Source organism: Anopheles moucheti, chromosome 3 (assembly GCF_943734755.1).
Source record: "Anopheles moucheti chromosome 3, idAnoMoucSN_F20_07, whole genome shotgun sequence".
NCBI classification, from domain to species: domain Eukaryota; kingdom Metazoa; phylum Arthropoda; class Insecta; order Diptera; family Culicidae; genus Anopheles; species Anopheles moucheti.
Window position 1 is genome coordinate 70333794 of NC_069141.1, and position 15518 is coordinate 70349311.

At 45.0% G+C, this 15518-nt stretch overlaps 1 protein-coding gene and 1 non-coding gene across 2 annotated transcripts in view; one reads left to right on the forward strand and one right to left on the reverse strand.

The window, feature by feature from the left end:
- LOC128302969 (uncharacterized) overlaps positions 1 to 15518 on the forward strand; it is a 224654-nt gene that overhangs the window by 21083 nt on the left and 188053 nt on the right.
- Positions 484 to 590, reverse strand: LOC128306110 (U6 spliceosomal RNA). Its single transcript, XR_008287538.1, has one exon. It is a non-coding gene; the product is annotated as a U6 spliceosomal RNA (small nuclear RNA).

Below are 15518 nucleotides of genomic sequence, written 5' to 3' on the forward strand. Positions count from 1 at the left end.
AGTAACCTCGACTGCTAGCATCCACTTGGGTTTCCACCTTATCGCCCGAAGTCACTTCAACCTTACTTGCAGCCTGGATTTGTCCTTCGCCAGTAGCACTGCCAGCATCCTCAGCCTGGCAGACGCTAAGCACAGCCAGCAAACCAAGCAGGACGAATACGAATGCGAATTTCATGTTGGGTATCGTGTGTGCGTGTGACAAAAATTAACTGGCACTGAATTTCGGAGTACTGTTTTATAGCAACACTTTCCGTGCAACACCTCAGCGACTGTACCGTTGTTTGTTTGCACAAAGAAACCAAATACGACCTTTTTGAGAATACTTTGAGAATAAGCAAATAGTGCGTCTAGCTGTAATTTCCGGGTGGAATTCACATTTTGCAAGCACTTGTTTTTCTTACATCATGAAAGGGGTACTGGTACTGCAAAAGCAGTGAATAATGTTGCGCTAAATTTATCCATATAGGAACAAAATTTCGGTAAAAAAATGTGGAACGCTTCACGATTTTGCGTGTCATCCTTGCGCAGGGGCCATGCTAATCTTCTCTGTATCGTTCCAATTTTAGTATATGTCTTGCCGAAGCAAAGACAAGGACGTGGGCGTACCAGTTAATATATATACATTCTGCTTTGAATCCGTGTTCTAGCGATGGATAAGACAGGATATTCATATTGCTTTGGTGTGCACTGCGCGACTGTTGTAAGGTTTCGCTGCAACGGAACTCATTTCTCTATGCATCGCGCAACTAAAGGTTTCGTGCAATTAAAGTTATGCTCTACTTCTTTTGTTTTTTTTCAAATATATAGAAACAAACATTTATTAGCTTCAAAGCATTCATATTTCAAATAAAATAAATATTTCTGATATATTCGGATAATCGAATTATGGTTTTTTAAAGGATAGAGAAAGCATGAGTGTACACGCGTGCTAAGGTCACTCAGAACCCATGCTACAAATAACCGACGAAAAGACCGATTCTTTGTGTTTATACTACTAGTTAGCGAGTTCATTTATTTCAAAATCGTTTGTACGGCATATTGAGTGAAAATTCAACGTTAAATTGTACTTACAGTTGATTTCATAATTTATCGTACAAGTTTTATGCATAATCAAACGATTTTTCAACAATTTTCTATTTTAAGCCAACAACTGTGGGCATTGCATTGTTGATGTTGTTACCTTGTGCGTTATTTTGGCTGTCATGCCATATGAAGCTCGAGAAGAAGACAAAGAAGAAGACCATCAAGCTCGTGTAAACAACACCAAGGGAAAGATGAAAAGTTAAATAAACGTGTTTTTGTCGGAAATATTTTAAAATACGGTTGTTTTCTTGATAGAAATATCATTCAGGAGACTTTCCCGAAACTATCCAAATATATTGAGTAGCTGCATCACCTTCATGAGCTGTTACCGATTCTAAATAGGATCGCCAGCAGTGAAGCAGACGGCTTGAAAAATCCTTCTACAGAATGATTGTGTTTTTGAACAGGATAGCTGGTATGAACAAGAACGAGGAAAGGATCCCGAACTACAACTGTGTTGCCTTATTCCTGTGTAGACACACCCAGCGATTGTTCCAGCACCACCTCGCAATGCTTTTTTGTCGGAATAGATTCTCTAAACGCCATCAACCCTCGGAGTCCGAATCTGTTTTAACATGTTGAATTTGTGTAGCTGATGGTAATGTTTGTGTAGTTTTTGTGGCACTAAAGGCCGTGAATGAAAAATACATGTACATTTTGCAGGTAGCGTGTTTAAGCACTGCGGTTGCACGAGGCAAGCTTTTATTTGAAAGAAAGGAGTGCACTGCCCTATTACACATGCCGGTATAATCATGATTCTGTATCTCTTCCACCGGGTCTGCAGGATTGCAAACATTTTTTTACAATACTATTCCATTTGTCCCTATTGGTCTCATCCTTGACGAAATGACTTTTTGTGTAATACAGGAACGATGACACACCTGTTTTACTTCGGTTTGCAAAACATTAAACATTTTCTAATCCTCCGTTAGTTGATAACACATCATGGATATGTTTCTAACCTATTGCCGATTCGATGCAGTTTTTCGAAGGAGAAAGGTTTTCCACGAAGTCAGATGGTAAAATGGCATCATCGGAAGCGTTTACCGTATCTGAAACGATTCACAAATATCGCACTGTGTTTATCTCAAACCATATAAAGAAAACACATTTTTCGTGGCCGAGGTCATAAATACATCAAAACGCTTACCGGGTAGTACGTACACCATCAATTTTACGCATTTTTCGCGATTTGTTGTTGAAGAAATACAACAGCATTACGTTTTCCATTCCACTACACCGTTGTTGCTTTTGTAGCTCTACAGTCGTCTTTTAAACAAAACAGACGCATAGGACAATTCAATAAAACGCTAGAAACATTTGCACAATCAGACATACACAAGTTCAATTCTATAAATAGCTAGCTTGCATTCGGACCGGACTGTTGTAGGGTTTCATTGGGGAAGACGACCGAAGGAAAAAAGCGGCACAAAAAAAGCTCGGAAAAAAGCGGCACAAAAAATAATTTTTGCAGCTTTTTTTTTTGTGCCGCCATGACAGTTGGTCCGATGAGGTGTTATTAAGACGTCTTTCCGTCGTCTCTGCGGGGACGAAAAGACCGCGCAAAGACGTCTTTTCATGTGACGTTTTGGAGCATGGGAACCGCTCGCTGGAACTCATCGAAACCCGAACGCGTTCAGTCGGGCCATTCGACAGACAGAGTGAGATAGAGAGTTGAGAAAGAGCAGGCGAAGTTGAGCGCTCGTTGCAAGAAAGTACACAAAAGCGTTTCGATTTCAAGCAATTCTGCAAACGAGAGAAATTTAAAAATCATATTAAAAATAATACAATTTTACACTATTTAAATTAAATTTCATCGCTAACTCTGACTGCTTAGTAATAGTCATGAGCTATTACGATGTAACTACGAAAGCTTGAAGCTATAAATGTTCCTGTAGCTTCAGTAATCATTCCTTCAGATGTGCCTTCACTTCGCTTTGCTCGCGCGGGCTTCCTAGCGCAACAACCGAACGCGATCGTATCATTCGTGTTTCAACAGCCAAGCTGAACACGCGGTCGATCAGCGTAGCGGTGTGGTGAAGTTCGAAAAGTACGCACCCGGAATACATCCATCCCAGTCGTGCGTGCGCGAGTTAAGGTTACCGCTTGCGTAAATAAACAACCCGTTTGGCGCTAAGGTCGCAAAACAGTTTTTGGGTTGCGCGTACCTTCAGCTTACACCGGTGTGTGCGGTAGATGAAGTTTAGTAAACAAACGGCAGAAGCCCACGGCACGGCGACGAGATTAAATTTAAATAACCCTTACGATTCGCACTACCATCACAACACCGATTTGACGGTTTTGTTTTTCGCGCGCATCAAACGATAGGGAAAGTGTTGTGTTTTGCTGAGCAGTGCGATCACACCCCGGGTGCCACAAAGTGACGGGGGCCACAATTTTTGGCCGAACCCAATCTCGCGCCGAACCGTTTAGTCTGTCCACCGTGTGTGGATGTGCCGGTGCAAAACTTTCACAAATCGGTCAACCGTGTTTGTTTTTTTTTCGGTTTGCTATGAATAATTAATTTCACCGCCCGATCGCACGATCGTGAAACGGTGGATGCGTGGAGGGCTAAACGTTGTGTGTGCGATTCTTGATTGGAACCGCGTGGAACAGGGTGCGTAGCTCCGATTGCTAGCAAGAAACACGCAAAAAAACGGCACGCAACAAGTGATGTTCTGGGTGTAATAACAACTCACCAAACATAAACCCATCGGCATCAGAGAAAATTGACCGTTGAGTGTTGTGGTACAGGTGTTGCCGCTTCCCCTCCTTTCCCTGTTGCAAAAAAAAAACCGTGGCAATGTGAGTGCGGAGTTTTACTTTCGTTGAGGAATTGAGCAAGCTCACCCCATCGTACGCCGGCGACTTTTAGTTTCGTTCCGATGCTAATGGTGTCCGGTTTGTGCTGCTTGTCCCGGCAGTCGCTGTTCCCCTAACGAGAGCACATTGCGTTAGTGTGTCGTGTGCAGGTGGTGTTGTGGCTGTGTGCCTTTATGTTCGGCTGTGTCGCCGGTTTTGTTGTTGTTTCGTGCCGCAGTGCGTACCATTAGATGTGGAGAAGAAAATAAGCCTCAACGCAGGACACGCATAAACCGCGGACCTCTCCAAAAAATAAAACCCCTGCCCTCCCTCTACACTCAATCCGGCAATGGATGGACAGTGAAAACAGCAGTTAAAAACAAAGCAAACCTCCAGTCCTGTGGTTTGGGTTTTTTTTTGTGGTGGTCAATCGATATCATTCAACCCCTGGACCGAACGGTCGTTATCTAGGGGGAACCGGTTTCCCGATGGAAGGTGTCCCATCCAGCCCATGAACACTGTGTGCCAGGTGATCTTTCTGGTTCTCGCGTTAGAAAGATGCGTCAGGCCTGCCAACTGCCTGACTGTGACGCACGCTGAAAACTCAACCTACAGCACCGCCCGATATCGATTTTGCATAGCCAGATTTCAGTAGGCCACAAACGTGACCCGTGCGGCCTGGGTGTGTTGTTAGCGGCCACGCGTGCAGTGGAATTTATCGATTACACCCGCAACAGGCCAACCCGTCCCGTCCATTCCTTTTTGTCAGCTGTGGGCGGCACACAAGGCGCTGTCACGTAAGCCGTGGCTATCCGTGGACGGACACTGTTCGCGAAGGATTCACCAGGAACGCCAGCAAACGGGGTAACACTCGAAACGCACGGAAGAATGTATTTGGTACAGGTAAGAATCCTTAGCGACATTTACGTTGCTACGAAATTTTGGGTGCAAATCTGAGCACTTTGCTACAGGTACTCCAGCCGCTGAATTGCTTCAATTAAAAGCCCGTGTAGGGGAAAACCCCGTGCAGCACAGTTCACGTACCCTGAGCGAACAATATCCAAATAGGGGCCACCTTTTATTTGATACTACATCCCATCGGAAGCGCTGTTGCTTCGGGCCGCAGTAAAGTAATTTGTCGAGGCGTAGAAGCGTGAGAACACCGTCCCAAAACCTACCTCCCGGGAGCGTGAATGGACCTTCGAAGTGATAGCACTTGAAGTGCTTTCACCTTCAAACTCAGCGTGACCGATCGTACCAGTGTCGTTCGTTGTGGGTTTTAAGGTCCTGTTGGGAAGTTCACTTCCTCCTTGCATTTACGCTAATGCCATTTAAAGCTGCGTACTGTGCATTTTGCATTTGTAGCGTGCCGCTTATCGTAGCGTGTGTATCTACAGTGTCATAATCAAGGCAACCGGCAACCGTGTATCATTAATCTGCCATTTTCGCACATAAAGGTCACTGCCAATGTGTGACATTGTTGTGCATTGTCGGTGCGTTACGTCTGTGTCAGGAAGGGGAACGGTTTAGTGCAATGTTTTTGTCGTGGAATTCAATTTATTATGCCTATAAAATGGATGATGAGTGAGGAGAGTGATGTATGGTCTCCTTAACCCATTACAACGCGGTGATACGAAATCTTAATCGAAATGGCAGGAAATCGAGTAGTCCTTCTAGATATGACCCAAAATGGGATGGGCTAGGACATTCTTTTCATATGACCTTCTTCGGAACTCGAGATATCTGAGAAACAAAAGTTCATTTTTTCCATGCGAGTTTTTTACTCTTTCTTTATGTTGTTAATATATAATCACAAGATGATTCGCACTTTATTGTTTTTATCGTGCTTTATTAGTTCTGCATCATTCGACGGACGGATCGCAAAAGAGGAAGATCCTCGAATCGCAGCTCGCTCATGACCACTCTCATCACTCACGTCACTCATGCCTGAGTTTATTTATGTTATTAGGTCCAGTTTTGTAAATAATTATTGTAAAATATGTTCTAAACCTTGTCTTTGATTATTTTATCATACATTTAATCGGTTTAGAATAAGTTAAATTAAAATCAGTTAAATTCAATTACAGATCAGTGATCGGCCTATCACTTTCACGAATAGGTCCAGATAGTAGAAACAATTCATCATTTTCTACCATTAAAAACAAAGCTGAGCCATTGAGTTTAATAAATACACATTTAAAAAAGGTTTTTTTTGCTTATGAAATTTCATAAACTGGGATATGGTGGGTCTAAATGACTTCTAAGAATTTACTAGCGGGCGTTGATGTTTAAACAATTTTATCTCATAATGCTTGGATAATGCGACAGCAAACCGAATGCACAAATTGCACGCCATCGCGACGTGCACTAATGTAGCATGTAGCACTGGTTCGTTCGTGACAGCGAACGTGACACAACCGCCATTTCAAGCGATGTAATAACGATGGAGTGTGTTATTTATGTTTACTATAGCTCACAGGCAGATAGCAACAAACGCTGCAAGCACAAGCCAAACGATACGGTGTGTTAAAGTTTTATTCTTCTACCGAGTAGGAAAAAAAATTCTTTTATTTGTTGTCTTTCTTTTTCTCTCTCTCTCTCTCTCTCTCTCTCTCTCTCTCTCTCTCTCTCTCTGTGGGTGTCAATTCCTTTTTATTCCAAAACGATGCACAGATTGGCTAAAGTATGCGTGTATCGTGTATTGAAAATGATAATAAAAAAAAATCCCCTCCATGATTCTTATCCCTCGAAGCCGTGTCCTTCGAATGCCAGCCGAATTAGCGGGTGGTAAACAATTTAAATTTGTTTTCCCCCGGGTGCACTGTGCGTAATCCCCGCGCGTCCTGTTGATGCAGCGCGCTTGATTCGAGGAATATATCATCCCTTGAAGGATGTATTTTTTTCCTCCGCACCGTACGGCTGCCCATCCTTCCCGAACTCTCGGGATCCCGAGCCTTCGGAAATTGGAATCCCTTTTCCTGGTCTTTGCCTTGTGCGGGGTGTGTTTAATTTTGTTATGGCATGTGTGTGTGTATGGGTTGTTTTCCTCTCCTTTTTTCTCCTTGCCGTTTAATCCCAAAAACCCTTCGACTTCCTCGATTTGCCGAAGTCCTTGGCGTGTAGCGATCGTTTCACAACCGCCCCCCAAGCAAGGCTAACCGGTGCTATTCACGCCAGCCGATAAATTGCTCACGGCAGACGATCGAAATGCGACCGCTCCGGGGATGGATCGGTTTGCCGTGATCATAATTTCTGGTGCTGATTATTCGTGCCGTTAAGGTTCGTCGCTTGCGTTCCGCGGCGGTTGTGTGAGTCTTTCGTTATTCAGCTCCCTTGCTTATCCCGTTTGGTTGTCTGCACGCGTGTATCCTCTTTTTTGTTGGAGGGAGGGGGGGGGGAAGCACGGAAGGATGATCTGCGGAAAAGGGATCGAATCAACATCGAGACGAAAGCAAGACGAATCACCTAACAAAAAGGAAGTAAAATATTCTAACAAAGTGAAAATTATGCATTTTGGTGGTGTTGCTGCAGTTTCGAACTGATTGCTTGTGATGATCGCCTTCAGCCTTCGTGGTGGACTTCCTGGGGCTTGTTTTTGGAGCAATTTTGACACACGCTCAACATCGTTGATGATTCGCCAGTTCGACAGAATCCATCGCAGAAAAAAAAGGTGTACGAGACGCAACAGTTCTTCTTAGAATCAAAGCAACCCCCTGGAAAGGTATTCGATTTTTTGTGTACACGGAGTTGTGGTGTATTTTTTGTCGTTCTTTTCCGTTTGCTGTTGTTTACTTTTTAGGTTTTTGTTTTGATTTGTTTTAAGCGCAGCGAGCAGCTTCCGAGAATGTGTTAAATCTGGCAATTGATTGAAATTTGTTGTCTGCTGCTGATGGTAGAGAAAGCAAAAAGAAAAGTCAATTAAGCTGATGGACGCAGTTTTTCTTGAGGTTTTTTTCAAGTAAAAATATCATTTCTGCTTGCGATTTGTACTGCAAAGCTTCGTCTCAGGAGTGACTGAAAGCATGTGGTGGTAATTTTATTATGGAGCTGATAAGTAAAACTAATTAACGTTAATTACTGAAGGAAACTCAGCAGAAGTTTTTTGTTTCTATTACAGAAAAGGAAAAAAAATCAGTTCAGTTGCTTTTCGATCAACTGTTTTCCGAAGCTGTGTTGTTGTTCCTCTGCCCACACCGATACACATTTACTGTTATTTTCATTCTCATCTATCGACCGCAGTCGATCCCTTGTACACCATTCTACCTTCAGAAAATGAAGGCAATCCCGTATAGAATGATAAATGAATGGTGTAAAAGTGAAATTCATCGCAGACAGAATGCAGGCACCGATGGTTCTTAAACCCATCAGCACGGTGCCTGCAAAATGAGCGTTTCAAGCGCCGGCAAAAAAGGAGATCTCGTGCGGGTTTCTGTTTATCGAATCAGCCGATGCAAACCATTGATGAGATCGTACCATAACGGTTGGGTCACAAGAATCACATTACGCCCAAAAACGGTTTATCCATTATGTGTCGGGGCTGGGCTCACGTGCCACAAAGGGGACAAGACACTTTCTCACACTGGCGGACACCCCCGGGGCGTCTAATTTACGCCTCCACCCCAAACATGGTCAAATTGTGGATCAAAACTCCACACACCGTACCATTGTTGGCTAATGGCGTACTTGCTCTGTGCGTGTACGAAACGGTTTCGGTAGACGCTTGTTAAAATTCAATTAAAAGGTGTTGAAAAACAAATTTACACCTTACCGTTAGCTGTGGATGCATTTTGTAAAAGGCGAGCAGTAAAAAAGGGGTTGAAAATAAAAAAAACAGCATAACACCGAATAAAAAAAATGAGATTATGAAATGAAACAGTACTTAAGTTAATTTATTGTTGAGTTTTTGTTTCGCAAATGGTGAAATATTTCGGAGGGAGATCTTCCGTTGGTCAGACAGTACAAGCATTTATAATGCTTTTTGCATAGTAGATTAATGATCGTTTAAAGTAAATCACTTTCCTAGCGTGACTCTCGATGGCAGGGAACAACGCTGGATGCATTATTTATAAGGCATGTTCGGCATGATCATGCTGTTTGTCTGCAGGGGGATGTTTTAATGTCGTCTGGCAGGTTGACTTTCCTATCCAAAAAACCACAATCTCCACCTATGCATACGAAACCAACTCTCTGCGGTCAGTTAGTCAGTCAGCACCGGCGTTAACCTCCGCTACTGTTTGACAAACGATGGTGACGATTTTTGGACGACTCGCTTTCGACAAGAGTCAACAGCAGCAAACACAAAAAAAAACTCTCCAAACAACCTGCTACACTTCTGCTATGGCCAGACAGAGGGAAAGTGTAGCAAACGTTTAGCCATTTCTCCTCCGCCCTCCCTTCCCCTGGTGTATTTAGCGGCAAGAAGCTCGCTCGACGAAATTCATAACCCACGCCTACGTGAACCTTTCGCGCAAAACAGCTGGAAAGTGATTAAAACTAAATTTAAAACGAATCATTTTCTCTCTTGCTAATCAGCTCGTTTGATTTCTGAGTGTGGCGGAGGGTGGTTTTTTTTTCTATACCATATATTTGCCACCCGGTCACGGCCGTGGACGGTTGGTTTGGATGTTGTCTTTTCTTCGGAAGACTTCAGCTCAGCTTCAGCCACCACGAAAGCTTTCTTGCTGTGATGAAAAGTGCTTCCGAATAAAAAAAAACTTTCACTTCCAAAACGAAAACGATACGAAACGATTGTCACGATGGAACGAACCGATCCGTCTACGGTCGTGGTCCGGTGGTCAAATGCAAGGGGTCAAAGTGTCGTGTTTTGTACGCGTCTTACGCGTCTAGTTCGACCCTTTTTTTTTGGTTGGTGTTTTGGTGTCCCTCATTCGTCCGCTGTTTGTGATAATGGGAAAGCAACCATGGGTTTGGGAAATGGTTGTCACCGAGCGCGGGAGCTTAAGAAATGGGCGAAGAAAGCACGGGATTAATTGTACGCACTTAAGCGCTCGAAAAACCTCGGGGGGGAAACTCCATACGCCCGCATGACATCTTCATCGCTTCATTGGTTAATGCGGTGTGGAATTTCTTCCGGGCGATGGGAAACGGTCCCGCAAATCGGTGGCTTTTGTGAACTGATGGAATCGTTTCGGTAAACCATTTTATTTCAGTGTGTGTTAGCCATAAATAATGCTCGATCAATCTGCGTGAGCAACGCCTGTAGCAATGCATCTTCCAAGGATTCCAGCGATTGAATGCAGTTGAAGTGTCCGAACACATATAGGGGTTCAGGTTGATCCTGATCCCAGCACCAGCACACCTTCACGGGCACCGTGGGTTTTCATTCATCGACAACACCTGCTGCACCTCGGCGGGAAATGTACGACCCGGTTCGGTTAATAATTCCAACCCAATCCCATCGATGCTCATTGCATCATCGTGCAAGTGTTGTTTATCCAGTTTGCTTCGATCCGTCCCCTGGCAACATCTCGGTCGCTTCCCTTCTTGGGGTGATAGAGTGATCTGGTGGTGGTGGTAAACGCACCACAAGGTACGAACGTTGCATCCCCGATGCAACATGCATCACAGAGACCACATTTCGCACTATGCAATCACTATGTACCTTTCCATTTTATGTGCTGTCCGTGTCGATCGCATTCCCTTTCGATGTTTTTTTTTTATCAACGTGGGTTTTGTCCGTCCTCCGACAGACGCTGAGCGAAAGCCGTACCATGTGTTGAAACGAAAGTGAAGAAACCATATCGTGGTTGGTGTAGCTACCTGCTTTCCAAGAGTCCTTGTCCTGGCGGCCGATAGCGGCAATACATCTGGCATAGGGGATTATCAAACAACGCGTAGGAATGGAACAAGTGGTCGTTTGCTGTCATGTTTTTCGAGGCAATTGAATCATCCAAACCGTTGTAATGCTTGTTGAACGACATATGGTTGAGGGTTTTTTTTTTCTTTTGATATCCTTCCCGCGAAGAAAGGAATTTGAGATCGTATGGTAACAAAATACGACGAATGAAACTGGGAACTGGGATATAGAACGTATGTAGTTCCAGTACTCACACACGCCCTGTCCAAACTCCTAACTAAACCTTCTTAGTCGCGTTTGATAGGAGATCTCAAGAGGAGCTGTTACAATGACGAGCTCTGCGAGTTAAGATTAAGACAGACTAGACTCACCAGTCTCTGACGTGGGCTGATCACGTCATAAAAATGACACCGATCAACCCAGTCCGTAAAGTCTTTTTAGTTCTTTTGACATGGGCGGAGGAGGCGAGGTAGGCCCAAACTGAGATGGAGTGATGGCGTTGATGCGGCGTGCACTAGAAAAACTGGGACAATGGATCGACAGTGAGAGGTTTAGAGGACTCCTGCAGCAGGTCAAGATCGCGAAGTAGTAGGTAATAAAACAGATTCTTGCTATTGGAGTAGTAGTGGCCAGAAATTGGATGTACTGTTCAATTTCAACGTTTAAGTTCAACCGGCGACCCGGTGGTGTATTGGTAGCCGCGCCGGTCTTCACGCGACAGGACCGGTCCAAAATACCATCAGGACCATTCAATCCCTTGAATGTAGAACTTGAACTATCCAACTACAGGTAGATAAAGTAAAAAAGTCATAAACGAGCAGGTCTTTTAGACTTCTTGAAGTTAATGTGCCCGGTAAAGAAGTTAAGTTCAATTTCTAAGGAATTATAGCAAGTTCTTCTAAAAAAATTCAATTGAGTAAAACAAATTATGAGTTTAGTTTCAAGAGTTTACTACTCTATACTCTACGTACGATAAGAGATGAGGTGAATATGAGACGTGGACATTATGTTTCTTAATTATATTGAGATGGATAGCATGTTAATATCCATATTCTTCTCAGGAGATACTGAGATAAGTTTGAAAGTGACCAAGTTTGAAAAGCAATTAGAAGATTAGATTGCAACCATATGACTCTTGATTTATCCTGCTAATGAATCATTTATGTCCTCATCATTATTAGTTTCATAATCTTTGAACGAACGTATAGTACGCTTTTAGTGAGATGGGTTTAACTTAAATGAATGAATCGTATTGCGAGGGTATGATGGAAAACCGTTAAGATATCCATTTTTAGTACTGTGAACTTCTTTATCTTCTACCCATAAAGCGAACCGTCGCACAATGCCTTACATTTTCGGGTATTGTGCTACCCATGCCTAATGTATGCTCCATTTGCTGTAGAAAAGTGTGTAATTGTTGTCGTCGTACGGACGGTAAGATGATGGCCCAATGCAATAGCTTTCACATTAACGGATGGTTGGCATTGGCAGCAGTTAAACAGTTCGGAGCAGTGTATAACGTACACACAGCGAACGGTGCCGAATGGATTCCATCATGGTTTGGCCAACGAGGCCCAACCCATCCCAGCCGATGGGATGATGTGACGAAAGAATCGAATTGTTTTAAATTGCGAAGCTAATACAGCACTGCGACACACACTGTATCGATTCGCCGTTTTTGCACGGATACGGACATTTGTGGTTTTTGCTAACGTTTTTTGGTTTTGTTTTTCCCCCTCCCGGTTATTTCTGTGCATCCTTCCGGTATTTATGCTTGGTGCCTTGATGTTAGAGCGGGTGGTGTACTTGCACTGAAGGCAAAACGTGAGTCCACCATCGATGGTAACGATCCGCCAAATTAGGGACGCTTTTGTGCTGAGTTCCACCAGCCTGGGGAAAAGAAACACTTGGACGCAAAACCACCAGCGCAGACGTTACGCAGTCAGGCGCCACCGTGTGGAAAAGGGCTAGCATAAGTGGGCTAATGCTTTTATCTGGTAGTTCATTTCCGCACCCTCTAATTGACGCAATCTCATCACAACCGGGGGGTAGCGTAAGAACGATCGCAGCAAGTAGTCGCCGCGATGTTACGATCGGTCCACTTTTCCAGCGTCCAGCGCAACGCGTGCGTGCAGACGTGCGTTGCTATGCGAGTGAAGTCACCATTTTACGTCGATCGTCAATGCATCGCCAGAACAGGCCGGGTCTGGGCTTAAAATCGTACGCGATCGGGGCGAACAGTTCGCGCGCGAGCTAATTTAAATCCCACCTAGCGCGCCGTCTAGAATGAAGTGCCGCGGCAGAGTGGCTCTACCCATCCAGTAGAACTAGAAAGCACTCAGCGTGTGCTGATGGCAAAGATGGATGGGGAGGAAATGTTCACCCATAAAAGGGTAGAGCTAATTGCTGTTTACATTATTTATCGCCGCCCGTCTTTTGATGGTGGGGTATGCTGCAGCACTAACCTCCCGCTGGTGTTGAACGTGAGGGGGTTTTTTTGTTCGGCGCTGAAGTGCATACACGTGCGATCCTCCCGATATGGCCCCCAGTCGTTGGGGAGTCAATCAGAATGGATCAATTTCATCGTTTCCAACCCACGGGAGAACATATACGCGCGGTACATCTAAGTTCTACACGTGGGAGTGCAATGTCTAGGGATTTTTGTTCCAATCTCCCAAGACTCACACTGCGGTGACCTTTTTTTTCTTTTTAAGGTGATGGTTTAAGTCGGCTAAAGCGGTGGAAAGATATCACTGGCAGAGTTCCAGCGTTTCCTCCATCCGGTAAGGCTAGAATTCCCAGTCACCGTAGCGAACATCATGCTCAGGCGCTCGCCTGTGGGCCATCGGCCGGATAATGGAATTGGGAATCGATCGGGAGTGTTCTAATAGTGCCCTCGAGGGGATAGAGAGTGGCATGTAGAGAGTGGCGGTGGGACGCGGGTGTTCCACCCTTGGTACCGTTAGGGCAATCAAAATCAAGTCAAAACATCGCACCATCAAAAGCCCGCTGGGAGCCCGGGCCTCGGTATATCCAATGCCGATGGGTTCGGCTAAGCAGCGGTGTTGCATCAGTGCAATCCGGTTGGGTTTAGATGGCGGGAAGATTTGAAGCATCCAAAACCCCGAAAAAAAACACTGCCTTACCGCGTGTCAGATCGCACCAGAATCGTTTCAATCAAAGCGGGGCACATGGGCACACCGATCAATTTATGACACGATGATTACGGATATTACGGCGTTACCCAAGGTATGGCGGTAACTTTATGAAACGATGGACACTCCGCCGTGTCTCCTGCACCGCCAACCAACAACGTTGTGACAATGTTCCAATACAAAATTAGGTCGTTTATATGCTTCTTCGACGACACCGGTGTAGACAATGGTGCTTTGGAGTTTGTTCTCTGCTCTGGGGCTTTGCTGTTGGTCTCACGTTTGCCGGGAGGTTTTGTGGTGACAACTCCGTACTGCAGCTTTGAAGATGGAGGTACTGTTTCTGAATGGGTGCGTGTACTTGATCTCTTGGGTCCCGCACACTACACGGCGCTGAATAATGCAACGTTTCCTGGGAACATTATCCCAAAAACAGCTTTCCTGAGGATCACTTGCACACCACATTCGAGTATGCGCTTCTGACTAACCAACGGTGGAACACCCACCCATGGAGTCAATGGGGGGTAAAACCATCACCGAAAACCAGCCTCAAGACCCCAAACGGTCAAGTGAAGCCATGGCAGTGCATGCTTTATGTCCACGGTGGAAGAACCGCTCACTGACGTAATCGAGCCGGCGATTATGTTTTACACGTCCCTCCGGTAACGTTCCCGGATTGCACCCCCATATCAGCGTCATCGTGACCACACACTCGCTCCAGTGTCCAGTTGGAGAGTGTGTCTGTTTTCGCCTCGTTTTGTGCGTGTTTTTGTTGTTGCTTATTAGGTTTTTGCTCATTGGCACCATAAAACCGACCGGAGGCAACACTCTTGCGCTGTTGTCCCTCTGCCGGGACTTCTTCGTTTCGTTGGGCTCTGGGACGTGCGCACGATCTGTCCATCCATCAAGTGCTCGGACATCGTGCACGGCCGATATCGCTCGAATTGGCGTTGACAGATTGCATCCTGGTGTGCCGGGGTAAGGAAGTGATGTAGAGTGAACTGGTTGCTCTGAAAAAAAAAAGAATAATAAAAAACATACACTCACCCGTCCCGCAGAAAGATTTCTCGACGTAAGGGAGCAGCGAGCCACGTCACGATACGTGTGTACCACGTATCCGTTCGGGGAAAGTGATCGTGTTGAAGGTTATGTACACGCACATGCCCATACCTGTTGGCGTGGAGGGAAAGATGACCGGAAGAAAATTGCACTTCGCGATGCGTTGCTAGGAAACCCCGGGAGCAGCGCCATCTGATGGCCGATGGAATGACAGATGCGCAAGAGGGGTTTTGCTCCATCAGTTTAATTATCTTGTTGCGGTTGCTGCCTGCAAGATGGCTTCTTCTGCGTGTTTCTATGTCGGGCTGCTTTGATTTGTTTTTGCCTAATTACTCGCGGCATGCTACGATTACGCGCTGCTTTTCTTAGTTGAGGGGGTCTATAAATTATTCGCTAAACGTTGATCTCTTCGAACGTAGCACAGAGAACTTCATAATGAGTGCTATGGCGCTACGGTGGCGAGCAACGTTTGCCAGGGAATGCAACCGGTGGAATGCAATTTCTGAGCCATTTTTATAACGAAAATCTTTTTCTTCTCTCCTTCTTGTCCTTTCCAGGTAAGCATTCATAACAGATGGAACTGGCCGAAGCAACCAACGTCGTGT